This window comes from Zootermopsis nevadensis, unplaced genomic scaffold, assembly GCF_977971745.1.
Source record: "Zootermopsis nevadensis isolate Lab colony 2312 unplaced genomic scaffold, Znev_1.0 Znev_ptg000007l, whole genome shotgun sequence".
Lineage (NCBI taxonomy): Eukaryota > Metazoa > Arthropoda > Insecta > Blattodea > Termopsidae > Zootermopsis > Zootermopsis nevadensis.
The window spans coordinates 128,114-155,091 of record NW_028259139.1 but is presented as its reverse complement, the minus strand read 5'-3'; the positions used below and the strand labels follow the sequence as shown (position 1 = coordinate 155,091).

The 26,978-nt window shown below is 45.4% G+C and overlaps 1 protein-coding gene across 4 annotated transcripts in view; it reads left to right on the top strand.

Annotated features, from left to right (window-relative positions):
* EcR (Ecdysone receptor) overlaps positions 1 to 26,978 on the top strand; it is a 223,356-nt gene that overhangs the window by 134,739 nt on the left and 61,639 nt on the right. The window lies entirely within an intron of this gene.

Here is a 26,978-nt window from a genome sequence, read left to right as displayed (position 1 = left end):
AACACAGCGGAGAACGCAGACAGAGGGTAGGCTGTTTGAAAGCGGCTTGCTGAGGACTTAACAGAAGTTAAGGGCGGGGAAGGAGCTTTACCGTCTGTTCTCGTCACCAGATATAACAAGTAAGCTGCTCTATCTAATCAGGGCGCATGGAGTACATGGGAGAAACAGTTCTGCTCTGGAAATTGTGGGAGACCCGAAAGTACATGTCAGTGAAATATTAAATTGTACCGTAAAACAAGGATGTCAAACAGATCTACTCGTCTCAGCACATGGAACATGCAAGGACATCCCGATTACGTAGTTGACTTCTCCTCAAGAACTCTGAAGAGTCTCTCTCAGCTGCTGAAGATATTCCTGTTCTGTATTGAACCCGAATATATTGTATAGTGTTCACAAGAGGTCGCTGCTCGTCTCACCTTAGCCAGCTGAATCCAGTATTTGTGAATACCGATGCTTGCAGTCAATGCCCACGTGTGACGTGTCATCATCAGTGAAGGAAGAAGTGACATTCGCGCCCTTGTTTAAAGTAGGAGCCGGTGTTGAATCTCACAGGACGATTGATAATGTTATCTGGTTCAAACATTTTGCACTTAAAGGCAATTGCAGAGTACACAGTTGTTACCGAACGCCGTTTTACTATAATTGATTTTAAATGTGCACGTCGTATGCAGGCGATTCGGACTTCCTGATGGTCGATGTACTCTAGGTATCCCGCACCGCAATGCAGGGCAAGTTGAGGTAGCTCGCGGCGTCTTCCTCTGATAAAAGAGGAGGGAAGGTGGCGGTTTGCGCGTATCCGCTGCGTTGCCGTCTGGCCCGGGGTACTTCGTTCGTGCCCCTTACGCGATCTTATTTGTGCGTGTGCAATGTGACCTGTCCTGTACTGACAGTTGCCAGGCAACGACCAAACACAGGGGTCACCCTGATAATATACGCATCCCTAATTTGAATCGGTTAATTAAGTGGTTTAACCGTGGTCCCGGGTTGGTTTAGTAACTTCAGTGCCTGCGATCTCGTCGCGTTTTATGCAAATGTTGCGTGAAACAGAGATGTGTTTTATGGGTCGCTTGAGAGCGAAGCTTTCAAAAATACGCTTTAGCCTTGCATGAAAGGGGCTCTCAGATGAGGCCAATTGACGCACGAGAAGGAACACGTCTTAGAAAGAATTTGAACTTTTGAATACGCGTCGTAGTGGAAGAACGTGTGTCGCGGACTTCCATTTTTTAAAGACAGTTTATCTGAGTTTTCTACAATCTTATTATGAACACGATATGAAATTTTAATCATTTAGTTATGCCATCAATTTAATATGTGTCTTATATTTTGTACCTTCTTCTGTCTGTCATTAACAGTGAGGCAATCTCTGGCGATGACTGATGTACGCCGAAATCACTTGCCTTTTGAGTGTAATATTTGTGATGCTGTGAACAGCCGTAAAACAAACTTTCCGTGTGCTGCTACGAATTTCTCTCTGATTTCTGCCAGAATTTAGCGGTCGCCTCAACGAAGGAGACTGAAATACGTTTTGTCTGCCTGCAGATAATAAACACGCAAACCTTACAAGAATGTGCATCCGCCGCGGACGTATTTAGAGAATGAAGTACACCGTTTCAGTCTTTCCTACCCGAAAACGGAACAAACGAGGTTGCTATGGCACTCACTGGGTGTTTATTGCAAGACCAGGTCACCGACGAAATGCAGACAAGAATTCACGCCTGCAGATGTTATCAGTGAATTGAGAAAAGTACCAAAGAGGCGAAGGAAGGCGATGATCGTGAGACGCCGACTGTTTGTGGACGCTTTCCGTAAGGCAGGCGCGGTCGCGTGTTCGATCTCCGAGCAAGAACAGTCTCTGGTTCGTGGGTGACCTGCAAATCTGACACAGGGGGGAAGGGTTTGTTAACTCTGCCCCTTGTCACCCTCAGGATGAAGACGGAAGAGGCCTCCAGGTATTGACGGAAGCTGCGAAAGTATTTAATAAGTAATAGCGGACAACCGACAAGGGGTGGAACTTTATCTTGGGATAAGACTACTCTGTACCCTGCCGGCAACAAGAACCTATTGTGTAGGTTACCTCAGTGATACTTTAAACAATCTACACTACGTGGTATTTCTAAGTGTTACGAACTGCAGTGCTTTGTACAAAGAAGGAATTCCGATGACAGTGCCGTGCCCCTTGTTTTGAAATTAATTTTCTTCTTGTGAGAATGAAAATTGTGTTAATACGGGCGATTCGCTATGCATTGGAGAGGTTTCGCGGCCACAGTGCGTAGTAATTCACCAGCTGTCAAGAACCACAGTGTGAAGAGATAATAAAATATGGCGTTGAAGAAAGGCCACACCGACACTTTGTGGTCCATCGGCAAATTAACTTTACTCTTGAAAGAAACAAATCACATGTGCAAGAAAGTGTCTCGAGAAACTCATGGTTGCTTTCCTCTTTGTTACTGAAAGGAAGAGCCAGCGTCAAGAAAACTGTGAAGGTTTATCGAGTCTTCCATTCAGTCGGATGAGTGGGGGCCAAAACATTTCTTCGCTGTTACGTTCCTCAAGTTGAAGAAAAGTGGACCAACTGCGTTGCAGAGAAGGACGTGGTTTGAATTATTTATGCAGCCTCAGGTCACATTGGAACACCCTCTTTGAAATGTTTTATTAACTTGAAACGACCGACGTGTTTCATAATCTGCGTATCCTACGGTGTGGATCAGCTCTCTTGCCCGGTAAAGCCCCTTCCCCCCATTCCGTTCTGCTGCCACCTCGTGCTGATGACGTCTCACTCTATGCATTCGACCTACTGTGGGTTGAATGAGAGGCCTTGACAGGGCGCACCAGGTGTTGCTCGGCGATGCAGCACACATTTCTCCCACCTGATAATTGCCGGGCATCATCTGAGCACTTTGAGGCTTGTTTGTTTTGGCGCACACCGACACGTGTAGTTCCTGTGCTCTGCTTGATTATTGTATCGGAGAGACACGCACACACAGAATGTCCCCAAAGAGATGTGCGTATACGCATAAAATTACACGGGATATCAATTTTGTTATAGATCTTGTTAGCCCGCGCTTAGACTAAAGGCACCGCTGTTTTACCCTGCGCAAAACCGAAGAAGACGACGCCTTTCCCAAAACATGTGCAATAAAAGTATTTATTTATAACCTAGTGGACGTTTTGTGACTGAGCTGGATTAAGTCACCACCCGAGTCATTTTTTCTGTAGTCTGTGTAGGGCAAGCCTTCAGGCCTATTCACCGGACATGGCCGAAATCTCAGTTAGTGTCAACGTTCGCCCGTCCCTGACCTCAACATAGAATCTGTCAGAGTGGCTGCAGAGGTCAGCTGCCCTGTTCTGACCCTCACACTAGTTTCTTCAGAAAACTGACCACGCCCAATGGCGACAGCACGAGTTCAAGTTACACGCGGCCTGCCAACTTATCCTGCCCGTGGGCATTTACGTATTTCCAGCGAATGTCTTGCCGTCTGTTCCGAACCCTAGTCGAGTTTAGACGATGGAGAACATGCACTTTACAAGGGCGAAGAGGGGCGACATTTAGGACGTAAACGTAAATTATGGGCGAAACTTTAAAGACCGCTTGGAAAATCTTGGCGCAGATGGGCGGATAATATTAAAATTAATTTCAAATAACTGGTTTCGGTGGAATTTGCGTTTCTGTATATTACGTAAGGACTTACGACGCTTGTTTCATTGTGTGCTAACGTGAGAGGAAACGTTCTAGTGTAAGATTAACGCGCCGTGTGTGTCGATAGGAATCTCTGGTTTCGCGAAAAAATGTCGCCCGCGCTCCTGCTACTACTGACCTGGGTATGGAGAAACGGCAGATTGAGCTTTTGACAAATACAAGAAAACAGAATCAACAGCAGATCTGTTATGTTGTATATTTTATTCGTTCGTTAAAATTGCATTTTACAGAAGGTCGTTGGTAAATAAACGCTACATCGGTTTTATTAAACTTTTACTGTGGCGACGAGCAATTCTTAGCGGCCGTGGTTTGACGAAATATTTTTAGTTTTGCAAGTTCGATTGGTACTTCTTCAGGGCCTGCTTTTAAATTGTTTGAAGATATTTCATACTTACTGAATCGAACTTAACACCCTGCAACGTTGAGCATATCGTGAGCGGACATTAATTTAACGAGTTTCATCTAAACAATTTTAAGATTCAGCTCGTAGATCTTACTACAAAGATCAATTCGTGCGCTTTGAAAGGGTCGTGGGACAAGGAAATACGCTGATAGACGCTTCGGGTGAACTGAGGAAAGACACGTATTTCTGTCATGGTCTGTCAATTGAATGCGCACTAACCATATTAATTGTTGACATTTGTGTGGGTGTAGGTAGAGGGCGGGTCGAAGTTTTGCGTTCCATTCGGGTTTCCTTACCGAAACTCTGAATGCATTTCTAATCTCACCCATGCGTGCTAGCATTCGCTGAATACTTTAAACTGGGACGTGTTGCATTTTGCAGTTTTGCTGAAGGTACTTTGCCATTGGAACGTTCACCATCGTCTCTTCATCTTTGATTTCGAACACAGACGCTACGAATTTTGCTGCCAGACAGCGTAAGTGATGTATCTGAGTGGCGAAGCTTCCTAATATTGAAAACCGTTTAGTTACGAGAGAGCTCTCTTATTCACGTATTTTATCATAAAATCCTTTTAGGGCTGTGTTGATTGATGGAAGTGCTTCTGTTTCTCGAGACTCTGCTGCTGTTGTGTGTTCACATGTCCATTCCTGCCGGTGAGGGCGGAGGCTGTGGGCATTCGAATGCCTCCCTCAAGCGTTTTCTACTTGAACGTCCAACCCGGGGGGGCGGGTGACGCGCCTTTTTATTTTTTTTTTTATATTTTTACACACAGCTTAAGTGTTTTTTCTGACCACTGCATTTTCTGTGGACGTAAAACCACTACCGACATTTAGTTTGAGCTACTTTTGTTCGCAAAATTCCCCTTGCTTCAAGTCACTTGTCTGTGCGGACCTTGCCTTAGGTTTGGGCACATTTTAATTGGCTTACGTGTTTTCTCATGGGCAGGCTTTCTCAGAACCAGTTTCAACGTGAATGACGTGTAATACTTCCTCCCTTCTAACTGAATCACAGGCTTCCTTGAGGCCCATAAATAGCTGATGTACTGACCCATATATTAGCATCTCTCTCCGGTGTCTGAGGATATGTCGTCTGTGTGTGATGCTAACCTCAGCAGAAGAATGCTGGCTTTTGGATACAATTTTATGTGTTGGCACCAATAACTACAGTAGTTTGGATACCCCTTCTTGGAAATAATAAATTACGTTCGCCGCCGTGACAGTTATTATTCTTTCCAAACACGATTAATGTCTGAGAAGTACCTCGGGTTGGGTCAATTCAGCCAGAATGTTATCAGTTTCACTGTCAGTCTCGTCTCGAAACCTGTGCGAATCAATCGCTGATCCTTCGGCTGCATGTATTTCAGGCTGCCTAACATCGGTGCCCCAGGTGCGTTCAGTAGCTGACAAAAGTCGTTATCTCACCGATTTAAAATATCGAGAATTTCTTTCAAATATTTCTGTTCGTACGTTTGTTCGAAGGTAATTAATCCCGCATTTCAACATGTCTTTTCCCCCTGAAATTTCTGATAGCTTGGCGAGGAATCTCAGACAGGGTAGCTGGTTTCCAGGCCCGTGTTTTGAACGTGGACCTCCCGATCACGAAGCCGGGTCGTCGGATGTGAAATATTTGAACTGTGAAGCCCCTTGTTTTGTGGTTGTCGGCATTCCCGCCTCACTCGTCTTTGCGCAATTCCTGTTAAGCCTACTTTTGAGGTTGCATGTCGAAACGTGTTCAACGATTTAACTCGTAATGTTGGACAGATATTAAGGTTACTTGCAAAGTCAATGTAAAATACAACTTTTATAAAACAGCAGTCATCTGAGAGGAATATAAATTGGAAATTATTTTTGATTTGAAAACTTGTGTATTCGCGTATAGGCGTGTGAAAATCACACACGATGAATGCATTTCATTACTGGGCCTACACGTTCAGTTAGTTCCCTGGAGAAATCAGCTAAAATAACAGACGAAACGTCATTTAACATGGTCCGTAGAGATTACTTTAACGCGACCTTCCTCGTCTATCTGGATTCGTTGCCGTGAAATTTTCTCTGCGGGCTGAATCATGCCCTTTCACTATGATTCACGATGGTTCTCCACAAGTGCGAAGCCTGCAGTCTGAGCCTCTGTTCGCCTCAAAATGATAAAAAGAGAGAAGAAAAAACATTTCATGTGGAACAAATCTCGCAGTTTCGCAATTCTTTCTCCATCCCCGTCTTTGATTCACAGAAAATAAGATCGCTAGTGAGATGCCTTTTTTCATTTATTATTCCCGTGCCATTGTCGTAACAAGTGCCACAGTGCCATAATGGGCGTGGCCTGGCTTGTTCCTTCAGTTCCAGAAGGAAAAAGACAAGACCTACTACGAAAATGCAATTTTCGTTGCCATAACAACGGCTGGGTTCTTAGAAAGAAGATAGAATTGTATTGTTGAAGGCTCACAAAACAAATTGCAGGAAACAGGGCGGTAATGAAGTATATCGTAAGTATACTCGAACGTGCAAGCTTAATTTTGGGGGCGGAGTTTCTGGAATTAGTCTCCAACGAGAAAGACGCTTTCAAATGCGATAAAATGTATTTTGTCTACGCGTCGTTGCGATTAAAGCAAGTAATGGTCTGTCGGACAGAAGTCGTCGCTGGCAACCAATTGTGTTCGTTAGCTTCTTCTTTCTCCGTGCTTGGGGTGTCTGTCCGCTTCGAACTGGTGACGAAAATGAGGCGTCCCTCGTATTTTGTTGTTAGTATAAACGTATTAATATTTCAGCCTCGCGTGTTCTGTTTAACTGTACATTCGACACCGCAGCGAGTTTATTCTTTGTTTTTGGCTTTACAGAACAAAGGAATGTTCCATTTTATCCGAAAGGTTTGGATTTCCGGACCGCGCCTGACAACTGTTTTGATTCTAGATGATTGTGTTGCAGACACAGATCAACAAGTCTGAAGAAGATATTAATGCAGATTACAGCAGAACAGTTACTTGCTCTAGTATCTAGAGGTAGGTTCAGGTTAGAGACTCACTCTGTTACGAGTTCAATAATGATATATATCATCGCCCTGATGACGGAGGCGGCAAGGACCTCTGAAACGTCGGCGAACTTCTACCAGACCACACGGCGCAATGCGTCTTTGCAGTACTCGCAAGAGGGCGTTCCAGACTTTGTTTCGTTCTTAAAATACCCGAGTTGCTGTTATCTGAGTTATCGGCAGGTCGTGGCCAGCATTAAGTGCCCCAGTTAACAGAATTTCGTGCGCGATGCCATGTTAGAAGTCCTTGAGATATTGCCCTTGCAGATTATATTCTGCTATCTGCAAAGCATGCGCTGACCGTCGTATTGTTTTAGCCGAAATTTTAAAATGTTTCCGGCACTGTATACCACGAGCAGTACCGCTGTTAAATGCTTACGTAATTGAATTCTGGGAGACATTTTATATTCGGGGAATAAGGAGCATGCCTAATTTGGCCTTGACTGCTGCAGTTAAATGTCGTGGTTGGTAGTTACATTAGCGACACTGAGTCTGCTGTAATTGCTACGCATTGCTGAATGAGACGAGACCACAGTCTTTTATCGGAGCTAACAACTTCATCCACCGTTCGAGGAATGTCAGAGACCTTCGGGCTTCGACTCTTTGAACGTACGTAACTCGAGGCATTTGAAAACAAGGCACTCTTACAGAGTTTTCTTTCACTGGTTAAACTGGCAAACGTCTCTGACGGCAGTCCTGCATGTGACGATGAACTGCAGAATTGCTGGTCGATATCGAATTCTCTTCTGGACAGAATTTTTGGGGCAGAAGTATGTAATCGTTCGCCGTTTTCAAAAATGAAGACGACACCTGCCGTTTCATCAGTGGCGTGTCTCTTGCACTGGCGCGTTCTGCCCGCACGACTGTGTTGAGTATGTCAGGCCTTACGCAACGATTCATGGGTAATTGCCTTGTTTCCATGCCTTTCACCTCGAATACCATTAGCGCGTTGTGCATCGATTACGTAAAGCCGGCCACAAGATGGCAACTGCTCACTTGCTGGAATTACACCGTATGTAGGATAATTACTTACTCTCGGTTGCTGGAAGTGTTTTGGCAGCAAAAAGTGAAATAAAGGGCAGAAAGGCGAACGCGACACGCAGGCGCACAGGTACTTTTGAATCACCCTGTAGGAACAGTTGTTGGAAGTGATTCAAAAGCCCTTGTGACTGTTGTGTGACCTTGACCTTGCCTTCAGCAATTTGTGGCTCGTTGTAAGCGTGAGTTTTCGTTGAGAAATATATATATGTGGTGTTATAACAGCGTATGGACTTAAAGAATCACCCTGTAGAGTTAAGTCATTGTAGGCATGGTAGGAAAAACAGTAACAACACTAGATCTTGAAAGCCATTCACTTTCCACGATAAACAGCAGTTTCATGTGCTCGCATCCAAATATTATTAAAGTTCGCTTGAAACAAAAGACTGCGCTCTAATTAGTGGCGTGCTGTATGTTAATGCAACATGGCTGTTGGATATGTTAACGTTTGACAGGTTGTGTGAGTCTGATAGGAAGTCTTTTATTCTTTGCAGCCCTCAGGGCAATGTTAGCTTTCGAAGTGCTGGTCGTTCCAGTTGCCTTACCGGATTCCATGGTCGACGTTACAACACAGCGAACGAATTGTGTTATGAAATCGAGATTTGGGGTTTTCGCGGCTGTCAAAATGCTGTTTGTGGTCTTTTGGTCAGCGAAGGGGAAGGCGGCACGGACCGCGGTTCCTCTAACCATTTTCCCATGAGGCATCGGCTGCGGCTGGCGAGGAATTATGATCATTCCATCGCCGCCGTGATCTGTAAATTTGCGGCCCTCGTCTTTCGTTCAGAAAACGTTGTACTCTGGAGAGAGACAGAGAACGAGGCCTTGACATTTTATTTCGGCCGTGACTGTACCGAGGAGTCTGCAGAACAAGTGAGGACCAGGCGAGCGTTAATACCGGAGTGAGAGTTTTGTATATTTGGATTGACGAACACTTCTTTTGCGAGGATCAGCTATGCTGTGCTCTGGTGACGTCAGCTGTCGTACTTTTCGCAAGTGTTCCTTCCTTAGTGCATGAGCGAACTAACAACGACGTGGAATACGAACAGTTCGGTACTTCGCCCGGCCGACATGTTCCTGTTTTACATTCTACGAAAGTGTGGTAACCACAGAGGACCTAGTTTGTTTGAAGCTCAGTTACCGCACATTAAATTACGCTTGGTTTGGAAGGAGGTGGCTTTGTGCCGTCTTCATTTAGAATCATCATCAGGTCAAGGGGAGGTTTCAATTAGTTTTCTTGAAAGTGCGCGTGTCACAGGTACGTTTTTAGCATTTACAAAAGTCTAGCCGTGAGATTTAGCGTTTATATTTGATCTTACACTCAGAAATGAGGAAATAAATAGAGACAAGACTTTGAATTCACTGGGAAATATCTTCGTTCTTGTTCGCAGAGAAGAGAATGTGCACTCGGGTTGAGTTTTGCCCCATTGCGCCAAGATAAAAATTCCCTCAGTTACATGATGGTAATCATCATTACTTGGGCATAAAATTGCTTTGTTAGTGGAATTGGGTTATGTAACATGTAGAGTCAGTTGCACTGTCTCCAGACTTGATGATTACTTATAGTTCATGTTCATCGTGGAATACGAATTTATTTATAAAGTATTAGGATATTTTTTTAAAACAAATTTAGATGAATCGTGTCCAAGTACTTCGACCCTAATCGATGCCGCTTGGTGCACGTTCATTACACATTACCTAAAGCATGGAATCTGTACGATTGTGAACATTGTACAGTCCTTTTGGTACGAGCACGTGTTAGAACGGCAGGAACTCCGCGGAGATGATTCAGCTCTGCGCATGCGTTGATGGGGAATACGAGTGCTGGGTGCGTCTCCAATTATCAACGCACGAAATTCGCCCTCCTTCACCCTTTCTTATCGACTCTTGAGCAACCGCTGACAATTTGTTGAAACTTCGTGGCAGTTTTATAGAAGCAGCTGTCACCAGACCCCATGCCTCAGGGCTGCGAGTTCTGAGCTGTCTTCACTCGCCTGGGCCACGCTCTGCGATTTTGCTGTGACCTTGAGGAAGTCAGTTCGGTGACTGACTATAGAAAAGCTTCGCAAACCGGTTTATATGTTACGTAATTACTTTAAGTGAACCAGTTTGTTGTTTTGTCACTCTCTCAACGATTCGCTTAAAATTACGTTCGTATTATGCAAGACCAAGTTGGAGGCTGGAACGATTTCAGGATGTTCCTGGTGAAACACGCGTTGTGCTAAACTTCGGTCCCTGTGTTCGGAATTGTCTACGATCGTTATTTCAAGCGATGTAAAAGCAGGAAGAAGAGAGTTGTGTGTGAGGATGTTAGGCAGGAGTCGATCCAGGCTTAGAAAGTGAGCTCGCCGCCACCAGGTTCGCTGAACGTCGCCTGAGCAGTTACACAACCAACTCCACGGAGCTCCCACCACCGATTCTTCAGAAGCCGAGGCTTCGCATCTGCGCGTGGTACATGGCCTGCCCAAGTGAATCATAGCGGTCGTCTCCGTCTTCCAGGCAGTCAGATGCATTTACGCCACTGTCGCCCTCTGATCGTCTGTACGAACAATATGGCGAAGGAGCGAGCGCGAGATTTTGCTCCGAAGGCAGTGGAAACCCAACATCACTTTAGGTGTAGATGGAGGGATAATATTAAAGTGGGTGTCAAGGGGTAGGGATCAGTGGTGGGCTGTTGTGAGCACGGTAATGAATCTTTTGGGGTTCCAAAAGGCGGGGAATTTGACTACACGAGCGACTGCTGGATTCTTAAAACGGGATTATATGGAGCGACGAATCTCGAAGATCGTGTGGGGGACGACTGGCCTTCCTTTTGTAATTACACCAGCATTTGGCCCTGATTGGATGCTCGCATTCAGAACAGAAGAGCTGTGAGCCCACAACACGTCATCATTTAAACCTGTCAGGTGTTGGGTCACGTGGCCTGCGAGATTTACCAACGTCCATCATCAGGGCGATGCGTGGTCTGTGGAAATTGGTTATAGTCCGTAGTTTGGGCAGTGCGCCATAAGAGTTGCGCCATGCGTGCGTTACCTAACATTTTCTTGTTTGCGTAAATTTAGTGTGTCCCCTGTAGACGATGTGTTTGATTGAATCTTCTGCAAACAGAATTCTTTGTCGCACGAAGAGACTTGCTGTCTCTTACAATTCACTTACCTCTTCTGCTTACGTATCCATGACAGGACTTGCAGTTGTTTGAGAAAGTCTGTAGTGGGATTTGAGTGTTTAGGAACCAAAGGAAATGCGAGGGAACTTTACTGTGTCTTTCGTGTCCCACCCACGAGCGTCAGTGAAGATGAAGTTTCTATTCTGAGCGTTCATCCTGACCAGCCTGCGGACCGAACGCCACGCGTCCTCTCATTATAAATACGTAAGCATGAAACAGGCTCACCAAAACGGCAGAAACTTGGCAGACGATCGCCCGCACGGTTACTGACCCAGCGTACACAGAAGACGTCAACCAATGAAAACAGCAGATCTGCAAAATACTTCCACAGTTCTCGATCACACGGCGGTTGAAAGCAGCGATCCTCTCATGTAGGCGCATATTTAGATGTTTGTATGCGCTGCACCGTAGTTGAGTCTGCCTGGTGGACGACCGCGGTTTGATTCCTGACAGGGATAGAAGTTCTTGTCTTCGCCCCACGTCGGCGGTATAGTCAGTCTCATATCCAGCGAGCACCTTGGGGCTTTATGGCTGCAGTGACCTCCTAATGGCGCGTGGATCTACTTTGTCTTTAAGAGTGGAGAGGTATGTAATCCCAAATGTATTCTAAAGTGCTCTGGCGACGGTGATTGAGATTAGCTCATTCTGTGGGAGCCCGCCCCCTTCACACCAGTCCTCGAAACGTTTAAAATAGACAATCCCTTAAAACTCAGGAATCCAGATTTTGTATTTCTGGTTTCATCAAAGACTCAAAAATTGCCGGAAACGACGTACAACATATTCAAACCGCGTTGGTGCACTGTGTCTTTCGTGAACCACCGGGTATAGTCCATTGGCAATCGAGAGTTGTCGTAAGTTGTGGTGTGGAGTCATTCTGAAGCATTTCCAATTAAACCATTGCTCGACATGTCAGAGTTCCCACGCGACCCCCCCTTTCTCCAGGAACTGACGCGGATATTCTCTTGCCCCAAATCATAAATTTTGCATTCGAAAACTGTTCGTGGAGAAATTCCAGCCTCAGCAGCTGGCTTTCTGCTTTTTACCTTGGAGGACGTTTCGGTTTCTTTGCACTGCCCTGCTGTTCAGGCTGCTGCGACAAACGTGGAGGTGCCCACTGAGCTCAAAAAAATAAATAAAAAGAAGTCCCTTATTCCTTAATACGCGGCAGGCGCAATTGTAACACAAGATTATGTAACTCACGGCATTTAAGAGGAGTCAGCCGGTCATGTATCGTGAGCGTGACTTGTTTTTACGAAGTATCTAACCCAATTTGACCTCTTCGTAAATCGTGACCCGTTGAGGAGCCAAGGGACGCTTCTCAAGGACGACAGCAAATTAAGGATCTTTCTTTTTTAATTACAAATTTTGCGAATGTAGAAGAGTTGCCTCTGGCTGCCGACGTTTCAGAGACATTTTCTGCCTCCACGCACTGACGATGGAGGCAGCAAATCCGCGTGAGACGTCGGTAAGTGTCCACATAGCCAAATCAGCTATTTAAATTCTCTCGGCGTCTGTCTTGCGTCTAAGTGGTGCAGACGTTGGGTAGCAGTGGCCTGTGCCCGTGGAGCGGGTACGCCAGAATCCGGCTTGCCTTGAGGACTAGTGGATTAGCTGAGCAGTGGCAGTCAGAAGTGGAACGTATTTCTGCATCAGCCCCAAATTCTGTGTCCTCCTTTTCCCTTTTTAATGAGTGCCAAATGGCGTTAGGAAGTGGCGTCTAGTTTTTTAATAAGGGGGAATGCAGAAAGAAGCGAGTTTTTAAATTGTTCTGTGCATGTGTCCCACATAAAAGTTGTTTATCGGATAAAACAAGTTTGCGTCTGATTGCAATCTGCAAAGATCTGATTTTGTTGTCTTGTTTTGTAAGGCGGTTTCTGCCGATGCTGCTCGTATTTTCACCCCACCCCCTCCCCCATAGGTCATTATTTGTCTGTGAGTATCGGAGTGCAATTTTCGGACTCCACGTTTCATGTTCGTCAGAATTTCAAAAAGCTCCTCCAGTCGAATCCCCCCTTTTTCAGCATTTCAAAAATGGTTGACAGTTTTGAAAAGGCGCCACTTATTTCGTTATATCGTGCACTTCCCAACTGATGACAGTGGCCCTGCGAATTTCTGAGGTGTGCAAACAATTGTTCTGCGATTGGAAGAAGACTGCGAGTGACGTAATCTCAGGGTGGCTTGGACTGTCACGTGATGGGAGTTAACCCACCCGACCTCCTGCACTCTTGCGGCCCTCCATCTAAAGAGGAAGAAAGTATTTGGGGAAAGTATTTTTGCCATTTCTTTAGACACACCTAATTGACCTTGTCTGTCCCCACTCAGCTGAACCTTGCCGTTGTGTTCCGTAGACCTTTGCAATCTGCACGTAACTGTACCTCTTATAATATGCTTCATTTTGGGAAAAACTGCCCTAAGGCCACGTATGTGTCTGTCGCGGAATGGAGGCGCGTAGTAGATTAAACTACGCCTGGAAAAGAGAAAAACTCGTTTCGAAACTTGCTAATAAAAATGATATATAAAGGTGTCTTGGTGACAGCTCGATGGAACAGGTTCTATTCGTGTGTTGAGAAATGAGTAGTAAAATGTGTGACCCGGGGGAGGAAGGGGAGGACGGACCGTAACATCGAGTTAAATGTCGTCGTCGGTGTCTTGTCCCGTGCGGCTGTGGCCGGCGAGTTTTGTGCAAAGGTCAGCCAGCGAGTGAAGGGAAGGCGGTGGATAGGCCGGTGCAACGCAGAATACCTGCTCTGGAAGGCGGAGGGGTCCTTGCACCGAAAGGTCAACTTCTTGGCGATTTGTTGTTGCGCCCACGATCGGTTAGCAGACGTCTCTGTTAAACGGGAGAGCCAGACGTCAGGCTGGATCTCGATGGCCACAGCGGTTCGCCATAACGCACGACGACTGTTCACACCCTGAGGGAGCTTGAGATTGCTGTTGAAAAGTCGGGTACCAATCAGATTCGTAGCGCAAGGTTCTTATGAGGGTTGAAAAACTTGTTTGTGTTATTTTAAATAAGGAAGCAATGGAAAGAATCAGGTACTTTTCTTCCTGTTTGTATGAAGTGTGATAAAATGTAATAATTATCGCTGTTATCAGCTACAAGCGAAATCTTGTCCGACTTTCGTATGGTGAGGCTGACACCGGACGCAGACGAAAATATTGGGGATCGTCAGAGTGGATTTCGACATAATTAATCAACTTCTTATAAAATATTGGCGAAGACGTGGGAGTTCAAACGGACTATCTGTCAGTATTTGCAAGAAATAAGAAATTTTGTCATTCTCTGTTCCAGCTGAATAATCCTTATTTTGTGGCATTGTGACATAAAAATTGTCATAACGAACAATTTCATTACAGTTTGTTTTAAACTGGCAGAAGATGTAAATATGAGGTCGTAGGATTTTGTAATGGTGACCGATGGCGGTGTTTTGTCAAGATTTTGGTCCATATAATTGTATTCCTCAACCAGATAACTTTGAGGTACTGGAAGAAACTGTATTTGTTGTTGTTTTTTTGAATGACGCTTTGTCAGTTACTCACGTTAGATTATGGCGTCAGATGGAAAGGTTTTGTGTATTCTGAGCTGGGAAATTTTTTGGAAGGAAAGGTCGTGGCCTGTTTTAAGGTTCAGTTTGTCGCTGGGCAATGCAGTATCGTGTATTGTTTGCATTTTTGCCCCACTCCTGTACAGAAGATCTGAGGTACGACGTACACGAGGGAAATCCTCCGGTTGCCAGGATTTTCTGTCAATCGATTTCAGCGAACGAAACAGACGCTGCTGCTTTCAGGGAGCAGCCGGGTTTAGCTCCCGTCTCGCCCTATGCTGTCCCTTTGTTCACCTTCGTGGTACTCAAGTTTAGCTTGTTTCAAAATAGTTCTTATAGATAGGATTTGAGATTTTAACCCCGGCACAACCCAGAAGACGGCGATCTTCTCATTATTATGGATGTTTGATGCTGATAATAAGTAAAATGAGTCCTAAATTGAATTGAAACTCTTTAACCAACCTGGGTTCAAGGTCACAGAAATCCCCGGTCACATGACCCGTTCACGCCGCAGTTCGTGTCAAGAAAACTCGGTCCTTTGGTCCTGTCGTCGCCTTCCTTGGGGTGGGGGGTGGGGGGGGGGGTCCGTGTCTTTGCTGTTACTTTGTGCAGTAGTCGTCCCTGACCGTCACGTGTTTCCAAGCACTATAGTAGACAGGTTTTGCACAAGGTTTTCTGGCCAGCAGATACATGAGTTAGCTAATCACTCAGCTTGCTTGGCTGGCCGGTCCAGCAAACCCCGGAGGCTGTTAGGAGCTCTTCTGTATGCCAGAGATTTATTAAAAAACATTCGCCCTTCTTATGTCATTTCGGAGGACCTGTAGGACCTGTACCCATGCAGGAAAACCACATTGACGTGGCCCAGAAGACATTCGAACCCGCGGTTACTTTGTCCAGGCGTTCCAAAGGCATACGCGTTTTTGTGAGTCGCCTTAAAATCAACAAGCTCTCGATATCCGCCGTTAAGTGGTTCTTTAAAAAGTGTTGGATCCTTTTTTAACGTGGGAAATCATGCCGTAGAACATTAAACATGTCTTTATTTTGGTAGACTAGTTTAATAATTTATTAAATAGATTCATGTCTCACACATAATTTTAAGAAAACGTTTCATTTTGCGACATCATTATATTCTTGTTTATCAGCCCCCACATCAAATTTCGTACAAATCCGTCCACTGGTTCTCGAGTTTAATCGACTGGGTGGACATTGAAGTACTGCGATCTGGTGGTCAAAGTGGGAACTGTGGAATAAGGCGGATTTAACACCCCTTAAATGCACGCTGCAAAGAACACACGAGGTTACTTTTGTCTGTTTCGGCACAGAATAATACCCTTTCGGAGCTTCATATCGATCACAGGAAGTGACGTAGATACGCCAAAAGACGCAAACGTAATTCGATAGTGGGGCATCCGACTTATTTATAGCTCGAAGGCTTTAAGGTACGTACTAAACCGAATTTGGTTTGGTCCACTCGCCTTTCAGGTGCAGTAAGTGAGAATAACAGAGGTGCGTAGTGTGATGTAGATCAATGATTAGACGCGGGTTCTTGTAAGACAAAATGAGTTTATTCCTCACACCAGTTAGAGAATTGTTCTTTCTAACTTAAGTTGTTACTCTTGGAGTCTTTCCTGTTGCAACAAATATCGTCTCCCTTTCTGTCTCTCGACTCCACTGGATTTTGCTCGTTGTCGGCGTTTCTGTTCACCTCAGTCACCAGAACAAACCACCCCCGTCGCCTGACCGCTCAGGTCTAACTGGCAACCGGCGCTCCACGGTTATTTAAAGATCTTTGGCACTGCTCCAGAAGCTGCGAGATGGGTCTCACTTGTTCAGGCCCTGATGTATTGTTCCAGAAGGTGGGAGAACACTCGTTTCTGCCTCAACTTCAAGTTCTCTTGAGCGTCATCACAGTTACCGTACGCAACGATAGTACACCAGGCCACAAGACCCGCATTGTTACTGTCGCTATTTTTAATGTTTTTTACCAGATTATCTTTACATTTGGGGAATTGTATTGTAGCATAAATATTTATTGCATTATCAATTTTTTAAATTACAACAGTTGGCTATAATTAAAGGTGTCTGTCTGAGGCATAGGGGTCTGAGGGCTTCATAATTTATTATGAATGATATTGGAGGGACGTTCAACCCTCGTGGGAGACGTGAGAAACTGTTGCAGAATTTTAGTCGGGAAACCTGTACGGCAGAAGTCCCTTGGGAATATAATATTGAACTGGATTTTAATTAAAATTCTACAGAATGGAAGTAGAAGTTAGTTTCATTTGGTTGCATCACACACACACAAACGTGTAAACTGTGCATTGCAGTCTGTACTGTCTGTCCGCAGGATTCGTGATGCAAAATGTCAGAATGCAGTTTAAAGCGTTTCGTAGCTTCGGAGCTTCAGAGATAACGCGGCAGCGCTGTCTGAGTCTTGTTTAATCAACTGGAACAGTTCCACCGATCAAGCTTCCTGCCAAAGTAATCTTTAATTCGGGGCCATTGTACCGCTGTGTTTGCTTATTTTGAAACCTGCCACATTCTTAGCTCTGCAGTGAAGGAGTGTGATTTTGTAGGGCCGACCGAGTCTTTCAACCAACGCGGATTTGTTGTTGGCAGAGTGGTTAGTATCCCTTCTTCCCGTTCGGGAGGGCGCAGGTTCAAATGTAGGTCCGGAGACGACTGTCCGGGTTGAAGTATGTCGTGATTTTCTTCAGTACGTCCGTACGAATTTGTGTCAGAGGGTGTGAGAACTCGTAACATTTACGAAAAAATTGGCAATGCAGTGTCGTAGCATTGCAGTAAAAATAACGTCCTCGAACGTTTGCGAATATGAAATTTGGTTCTACAACTGTTGATGACGTAAGTCTACGGTGACACGTATGAACTGAGATATAATATAGAAAATGAATCTTACAGAAATAGGTTTTGGGCTAGATTAATCTGGCTTTTGATAAATTCCAGTGGCAGTTGCTTTTGGACGCGGTAGTACAACTTGCTTAGATTCCATCTACTCCGAGAAGTGTTACCAGCTAAGCCAATATTAGGTTCTGCAGAAGGATTCTTCGCCATGGCGTTGACTAGTAAGGGTCACAACTAGTGTGACGCAGTTTCACGTTTTCCCCCCCGCCCGTATAATTATTTCGCTTGTTTTTCGAGGTCGTCGTTGGGCCCATAAAACCTGACTCTTGTACTTTGTACCTTCTGTTCCGTTCCTGTGACCGACTGCACCTTCCTGACGTCATGGTTTCCACGCTCTCCGGTCTTGCAGTGAATGACTGGTGTTTCGTAACACGTCATACGATAACCAACATTTGCGTCACACATGTCAGTAGGCTTAGACGCAAATAGATACATTCTACAGATCTCTCTGAAATTTGATTAGAATCGATTCTAAAATTTTTACACCACGGATAATATTTCGCAACTTAATTTGAGTGGGACCATGTTAAGTGGATGTCGGCATGAATGAGTCTGCAGGTTTCGGATTGGGACGGCCGCGTGTTGGAAAAAAAGTAGTCGTGAGTCTGGCCGACGGGCTAACGAACTGTCAACTCCGAAAGGCAGCCATGTTGTTTTTGCAATTCACGGCACCAGCTCAGGGGCGTGCTGTATGCAGAACGCAGCGAAGAAAGTCTTGTGCAAACTCGGGTCCTTATTTTGGAAGAATAAGAAGTATAAATGCGAAGCGTAAACCGGCCCACATGTAAGCTGAGAAATGCTATGAATTAGCGGCCTTCCGTCTTCTACATCGTTCGCTGCGTTTATTGTGGTCGTAACAATTCAGCGGGTGAAGTCAGGTGATACTGGAGGCCAGGGCTTCAAGAAGAATCGTGGGGTGCGGGTAACAAATGAACATAAAAAACATTGGGTTCGTTTTAGGACGGGCCATGTAATATTCTGTACCTTTCCCAGGAGACTGCTCCACGAGGCTCGTTGCAGCCCTTCAGATTTCTGTGTCCTTGAAAATACGTAGGCCGCCACGTGATCTGTATAAAACACGAACGAACGCCTCCGTTAAGCAATATTCGGAGTTTTGTGTGTTTTCTTGCGTACAGATAATTTCGTTTTATTTTCAATTCCCCGCAATTCGCCCCGTTCTTTCAAAAATACCATCTTTTACACCCAGACAAAACTAATGACAGAATTATTCTTTCGTAAATCCCATTGTTCGGAAGTTTAGAGAACAGTGGATAAAAATAATTGTCACCGGCGAATTGCTGTTTGACCGACATTTAATGCAAAAATCTTTATTAAAAATTGTTGTCATTTATGAGATAGGCGCCTGTCAGTCGTCAGTAATGACAGCCGCTGGTGTTAATAAACCTTAAACCATCACAAGCTACGCTTTATGAGAGAAGGCAACTTTTTGTTTTTCGCGAATGGCTATTACCCTCTCGTTTGTTTGCCAAGCTGTCAAGGAGCCTGGCAACAAACGGTAGACCCAGAGTTAGGTTAGGTTTGAAAGTAAATGAAAGCGAACCAGGCCACGCCGGCATTTAGACAACCCGCAATACATTAATCATTACTTGGTGATGGCCTTGGTTGGGGGGGGGGGGCGGCTGACTTGCGAAAAGAGAAAAGATCCAGGAATGGCGAATACAGATGAATTTTTATCTACTTCTTATTCTTTGTGTGGACCTCGCGTGTTCTCTCGAAGTGGTGCCAAGGATTGCAGAGTCTGGAACGCAACATCTCTGCACAAAGTGCGCTGGGAAAGATCTTGCTGGTGCCGCGATATGAAGTAGGTTATCGAACAACGGACCGTGTGTAATCAGTGCAACCGGTAGAAGTAGTTAGCTTGAGTTATGACGTGGTGCAGGGACGTCTGACAAGCTGATAGTGGCTTAGACGCTTAAGAAATTTTCCACTTTATAGAGAGCCCCAAAACGTCACATTGTCCCACTGGGTTTTGAAACTAAAGTTACCACCGCGTGTCTCACAGTCCCCATGCAGCTCTTCATCCTGATAATATTTGGCGAGTAGTTCGCATTATGAAGTTTCTCGCTTTGTTCTCAAACATCCTTCATTTACTTTATTCCGTCAGGGCCAGAGACCAAGTTTGACACCCAGAAAAAAATAACAAGTAATATTGTAACGTCAGCGTACAAATGTCAACATCGGTTTCATTGGTTTGTGTATGAGCTAACGCCATTGGTGGCAAAGATTCTGTTCCAAAAGTGACCTCGGATCATTCTTTCACTGATTCTTCAGTCAGGATGGCGGAAGCTGTGGGATGTCCGGGGCTAGTGGCGGTGTCCCGTGGGGCAATACCTCTGGAGCAGCAGCCCAGGCCCCACTGAAGCAAGTATCGTGAGGAAGGGCCTTGCCGTTAAACCCCCAGATGTTAAATAATCCTAGTCTGGGGGGGGGGGGGGGGGGTATTACCCGTGGGATCCCAGAAAGGGGCTTATTCCTGGAAAGTTGCCGAGGCTCGTGACAAAATCCCTTGGGTGCCGTTCAGATCCTCCTGAGGCCTGGATGAACTATCCCGAGATGGTAGATGCCCAGGGTTGTCCAAAACAGCAAAGGCAAGGAAAGTAGGGCAATTATATCGAGGGCGGAGCCCAAGAGCGAGGCATTCTGCAGGGTCACAGTCCTGCGGCGACCACTGGAGGGGTTGCGACCGCCTTGGTCCCGGCACTGTGACTGCAGAAAATAATTTCCTCCAAGAAAATGCCCCTACAGTACCGTAAATTAGGCCACGACTTTGTTGTAGCTTCCAGTGGGCGTAATTCTGTACTAGATTTCTGAAAATTCGTAATCCCCCCCCCCCCCCCCTTAGAAATTTAAAGTGCGCGATGATCTTATGAACCCCAATTTTCCTGGGATATTAAATCGGGCAAAGAATAGATTCTTCGAGAAAGGTCTGGATTCGGTTTCGCCTGATACCACACACCGCCGAAATGAACACCTACCTCGCGCTGCTGTGCAGGTCTGGCGCTGTCTCTGTGCGAGACTTGTGAAATCTTGCATTTGATCTTCAGGATTCTTGGAAGCATCGTGAGTGTACCTTGGAACAATTCAGGGTCAGTGAAGCTGATTCACTGTGTAGCCCACAGCTGGCTTTCAGTCTGCCAGTGGTGGTGTGGGTTTGGACTAAAGTAAGTACACCTGTTCGAAACATTATTTAAATAAAAGATCTACTTCTCAGTTGGGTCTCTCAGACATTTATAAGCTTTTTAAACACTGATAAACTTGTGATTAATCGTAAGACTTGAGGTTCTCACAGCGGTGAATATGAAGATTTCTGTCTTCTGGGTTATTGCGCTGTGTAGTCTGGTCGATGTTAACCAACGTTTCAGAGGTCATACTGCCTCCGTCATCAGGGCGATGAATATGCGTGGTCGATGTTAACCAACGTTTCAGAGGTCATACTGCCTCCGTCATCAGGGCGATGAATATGCCTGGTCGATGTTAACCAACGTTTCAGAGGTCATACTGCCTCCGTCATCAGGGCGATGAATATGCCGGCTACATGGACCGGTTAATCAGGGAAGCCATCGAGATCGAACTTCATCCTGATAACTTTAACAAGGAAGATGGACTTCACCTGAGCCGGTCCTGGAAGCCTCTGATCCACACACTCCGAGGACTCCGAGAACGAGCAAGAGTGCGCCGCCAGAACCAACCAGACCAGTAACTCGGCCCCTTTCAGGGCCTTTATCCATACAACTACACTCACCTTTCTCTCTCTACTTTCTCTCCCTCTCCCACCCTCGCCCACGTGCTACCATTGGTCCACTCCCATACCTGCTCCCATTGGCTCGGGGCAGGCTACACCTTTCACGTCCCTGCCTATAAAATCCAACTCCTCACACCCTATTGGCATATTCATCGCCCTGATGACGGAGGCAGTATGACCTCTGAAACGTTGGTTAACATCGACCAGACTACACAGCGCAATAACCCAGAAGACAGAAATCTGTGATTAATCTTTGTAAAAAGTGAATTTATGAATTTGATGGACCGTTACAAGCCAGAATTAAATTTTATGGACAACCCTGAGTGTATAATTCTAAGCCGAAGTACAATGAGACAGTTTAAATTGTTTCGCGCGTTTAAGAATATGATTTTCAGGCAGATTCCGACGACCACGCAAAGACGGCAAAAAGTCTATGAACTCAGGAAGTGCATACTACCATTAATTTAATTTACGTCTGCTTAATGACAATTAAACAAAAGTGCAATAATACCTCTTATGTTTGGTGGTAGAACTACCCCTCACTCACACCAGAGGGAGAAACAAAGAACGATTATCAGCTCTGAAGGAAACGAGACGCTTCTTTGGAAGTGGCTCCACGTTTATATTTATCCTCTGCAAAGGCTAATTGGACCGATCTCTCCTCTGATGTTTGCCATCGGATGTGTGCGACAAATTCCGACAGCCATTATCTGTCTGTCGATATTTGTCATAATGGTAGGCGTGCTGCATATGTTGTACGCCATTCATTGCCATTTGTGAAACAAAGCTGAATTGGGGCGAGGAGGAAGTTCCAGTGGCATCATGCGCCCAGGGGTGTTTCCACGTGTCGTCGGCGGATATCAAAAACGTGTTCTTAAAAGGCGTTCTTGCTGTACGCGACGTTGGACGACAGAAATAAATAGAGCCTGTTCTTTCCTCCTTCGGAACTGGATTGGAAAACAAGATGCCTTGCTGACATCCTGCTATAAAGGCGTGACGAGAGGTCACCAAAAGTGTTGAAATACGACCAAGATTTGAAAATTGTGACGAAGCGTGACTAGGCGTGACGTACTGTAACGGCGTGACAAATTGTGGCCACTAGTGTCAAAACGTCACGAAATTTTTCAAAATGTTACCTAACCTAACAAAATCCACTAAACAAACAACCTAACCTACCCTAACATAACCCAACTAACCTAACCTAACCTAACCTATCGTAACTCCATCTGACGTATTGCAAAGTAGCAAAAATTAACCGATCCGTTCGTAACATAACGTAAGATTGCCGAAACGTGACTTAGTGACCACGCGTGCCCAATCACATAATAATTGTGCTTTGACGTATTTAATTTGTTTAAATCGTACAGTTGAGCTTTCAACATGTCACAAAATGGGATGTTTCTTTCCAATAGCCAGCCTTTCATTTCGTCCTTCTTTGATTAAGACGTCTGTGGTCTTTCTGTCTGAGTGTTGTGGTACGAAGCGTTATCAATGACCGGGTAGGAGATTGCAACACAGTACAATCACAAGACAACAATATCGGGCTTTCGCACTGCTGCACTGACACAGACTGTACTGACCGACGGGAACTCCTTCCTTCATTCGTTTAGTGGTCCTCATATTGGGCTCTCCCTACAAGATCAGCGGCCATAATCGGTGGACCCAGTTCTATGCGACGTGCAACGCCTGGCAGTTATATAACCGGAGTTGTTTCTTCAGAGCCTGCCTGCACTATCACTTGGCGCGTGGACCTGTTGTGTCACGTGACTATATGATCGGTTCTCTGGCATGAAATCGCCCCGTTTTTGTGGCTGTCGTACGACCCCCATTGGCCTCGAATCTGTGTTTCCTCGAAGGAAGAAAGGAATAAGACGTTCACGGAGGATGTTTGGTGTAGGCCAGCGAGTGCGTCTTCGTACGGTGGTAGAATTGTTAGACGTCCTACGCGTGAACGAGAAATGCAATTTCTAGTGTGCAAAGAGTCTCGTATCTTTGAACCGTGCTCCTTTCATACCCCTTTTGCAAAGTAATATACTGTGATGCAGAATTCCAGTTACAATTATTTGCTGTGTGGCGCATTTGGGGACTGGTCCATGTTATTATTTACCCACTCGTTTGCACAACATCAAACGTTATGGCGGTCAACATTTGCATTTATGCAGAACGCTGACTTGGCCAAGTTGGTTGTATATGCATGCAATTTCGGTAGGCTGGCGGGACTTTTATTAAATGGCGTTATTTTTCTTTCTGAAGTGTAATTAATTCGGTCGTGTTAGTTCAGCCAGGACTAGACGGTCCGGGTTTCACTGGCTGTAGGTTTGGTTGTATTGGAAAATCGTATTCGGGCGGTACCAGTGACCCCTCAGAGCAGTGATTATTTTAACTTAGGCATTTGAACAATGCAAGTTGTGAACACAACCGTGTAAACGTGAATGTGTCTTGGCTTCGAGGTTTCCACGGGAGTGACGGCGAAAACGTTCTTCTGGTTGGTGGACGCCATCGTTTCGGAGAAGCGTATGGCGTCCATGTTCAGGGTAGACAGTACGTTTCTCCAAAAGAACACGGTGTTCTTCGCCCGATCGAGAGGAGGGGCAGCGGATTTGTTCTGGTTGCCAGGCCTTCGCTCTGGTTTGTTGGATGTCAGCAGAAAAGTAATGGTGGCCTTGGCAGTCGCATTACTGTTATGGCGGACGAAACGCTTTCGTAATCTCACACCTCACCCAAGGCGCTGTGTTTGTCCACTGCACGAAAGTGAAGATGCTGTTCTCAGTTCTCGTTAAATTGTTCGTAAGGGAAACAGCAGATTCCACGTTCTTTTGAACGTGGAATCTGATGTCGTTTCCATTGACACCTTGTGGCGGGTGTTGCAGTTTATAAATGCGAAATGCATCGTTTTATGCATTAGTCGTGCGTGGTTGCGTGGCACCGAAACAAAGGGGCCTGTTATCGCTTTATGCGCGTGCCATTATGGTTATGATTTCCTACAGAAAGAAACGGAGAGACAAACGGATTTTATGTTTTAAGGTAACGGTTAGTATTTATTGGAATATCCGGTCAGAATAATCTGAGCCGGATAATTGCCAGGCCTACGAAGGCCTGTGCGATTTGCTCTGATCATATAACGAAGTTCTCACTCAGTTTTAAACGCAAAGCGATTAAAATCTATGTACTTTGTATTGCAGGGAGGCGATCCTTCCTTATCGAAGCCATCGGAAGTCCTCAAGGTTGCTGTCGGATTGAATACAAATTACAAAATAAGATCGCTTCAAATTAACTGCATTTTCCCGTCCGACCTTCTGTAGGTAGTAGCAGAGTTATCCTTAAAAAGCTGATAGTCATGTATTTGATGGAACCCCGAAAGTTAGTTACTTTTAGTCGTGCGTAGAACGGGAATTTGCCGAATTTGATGGGCTGTGCAACATCGACTCGGTTGGTTGTACCTACAGACTACCACGCGCCATCTGTCCGGTACAGCTTATTCGATATACGTACTGGCAGGTGCGTTTCGTATCTGGAGTCCGCCTTCTCGATCCACGCCCCCAGCATTAGCCGCATCGCGCTAACTAGGAACCCACACTCGCGGGACGGAAACCAGTTTGCGTGTAATAGCCTCTTACGGTGTTTTTGGCAGGGAAGAACATCTTAATGGGGCTATTCTGTTTATCTGTCGCGTCTCTCAGCTAAGATCGCACCTCGTTTATCTGTAATCCTACGAACTGACGTAGTGCACAACACAATTCGAGGTTATGCCGTTGGAGGCTCGTCCAAATTCATGCCAGTAACTGATGATAACGTGAAGCATGCTCCGATCGAGAGGTGGGGGGATAATCCTTCATCATTAACATCATTACTAATGAGTGATAATGATCCTCTGGGAGGAGGACTGATGCCAGCGTCGTTACCCGCACGCGCGCGCACACATTTTTATTTTTTATTCTCAAATTCTTGAGGTGGCAGGACGATACTCGTCCTTGACGTCTTTTCCCATATTCCTTGGAGGAATAAACTGGGAGTATGTGTACTTATTTACGTTCCTTTGGGTTTCTTATATTTTGTGTTTCGCTCATATTTTTTTTGGAATCATCCTAGTTTTCGGAGGCACTGGTTGTGGCCTTGTCTGAGGTGCCAGCCTCGTATTTGCGCGGAGGGTCTGAGGTAAAGCATTTTGAAGTTCCATCAAAAGTCGGAGAATTTGTTGATCAACTGAGCTACTGTCAGCTTCTCATGAGAGTAGGCAAGTGGAAGCAGTCGTTAGAACATGAGCGAAAAGAATAGCACAACGCCAAGACTTTGGTCGCAGTATTTTTTAAAAATCCCTGTAATCGCGTAATTTATGTTTTTGCATTTAAATAGAGTTTTTTTACTTAACAAAAAGACAATAGTCTAAGATGCTCCAAGTGACCTTATTTATTTTTTTGAATAATGACAAACATCAAGCGGGAGGCCATGTTTTTCGATGCACAATATTAATATTACCGCATTAGTAATAAGTCATTTTACGTTTCCGTACCGACCGCATTGAAACTCTTCACACATTCACAATGGACTAAAGATCTGGCAACCATGTTCATGGCGCTGACGTTTCGAAGCGAGACCTTGATGCGGTTAGGACGAAAGGTGTGTATGGCCTGCGGATGAAACGAGTGCCGTCGGTTATAATGTCCTGGTTTTGAAATTTCCCGGGGTGCAGATCTTAAAACCCTAGGGTGGAAGGTTCTGGACTGCACCGCGTAGTCTGGTAGTTGGAGGCGACAAGGACCTCTGCAACGTCGGCAAACTTCTACCAGACTACTGCATCCCGGGAGACAGCGTCTTCGGAATCACCGCTGTGATGGTTGGATGTTCTCAGGGAGGACGCTGTTGCATGAAGGCTGTTTTCTACTAGTTTTATCCGCAGGAGACCAGCAGTAATGTTGACGGCAGAGTTCTGCGCCGCCCCTGCGAACGCAAGACGACTAGAACCAAAATCCCCATTCGCTCTTCTTGTTTCATCCACAAAAGAACTTTTTTGTGTGGTCACGTCGAGATTCGAACCCCTGCCTCTCCGTCCTTCTGACCAATTCCATTGTGTCGTCTGCTGTGATGGATTCAGTTTCGTGGTTGGTCGAAGGGAGTCACATGATCTCTAGCGTTCCCCGGTTCGTGGTTTTATAAAGAAAAATAGTTGTGCTGGCCGCGATGATAATAAGGAAGGACACGCTCACCTTGAACACGTCGCTCGTATAATACGGGAGGCTCTGTGCCGCCATTTTGTGAACCACTTGAAACAGAATAAGAATAAAAAAGATGCAAACGTGAAACAAAACGTAACTTGTGAAAGTCTGTTGCTAACACGCAGATAATGGCACAGTCGGTGAGTCGCCGGCTTCTGACCGCGCTGCCCCGGGTTCGAGTGGGATTTGTGGTGGACAGTGCGGACAACG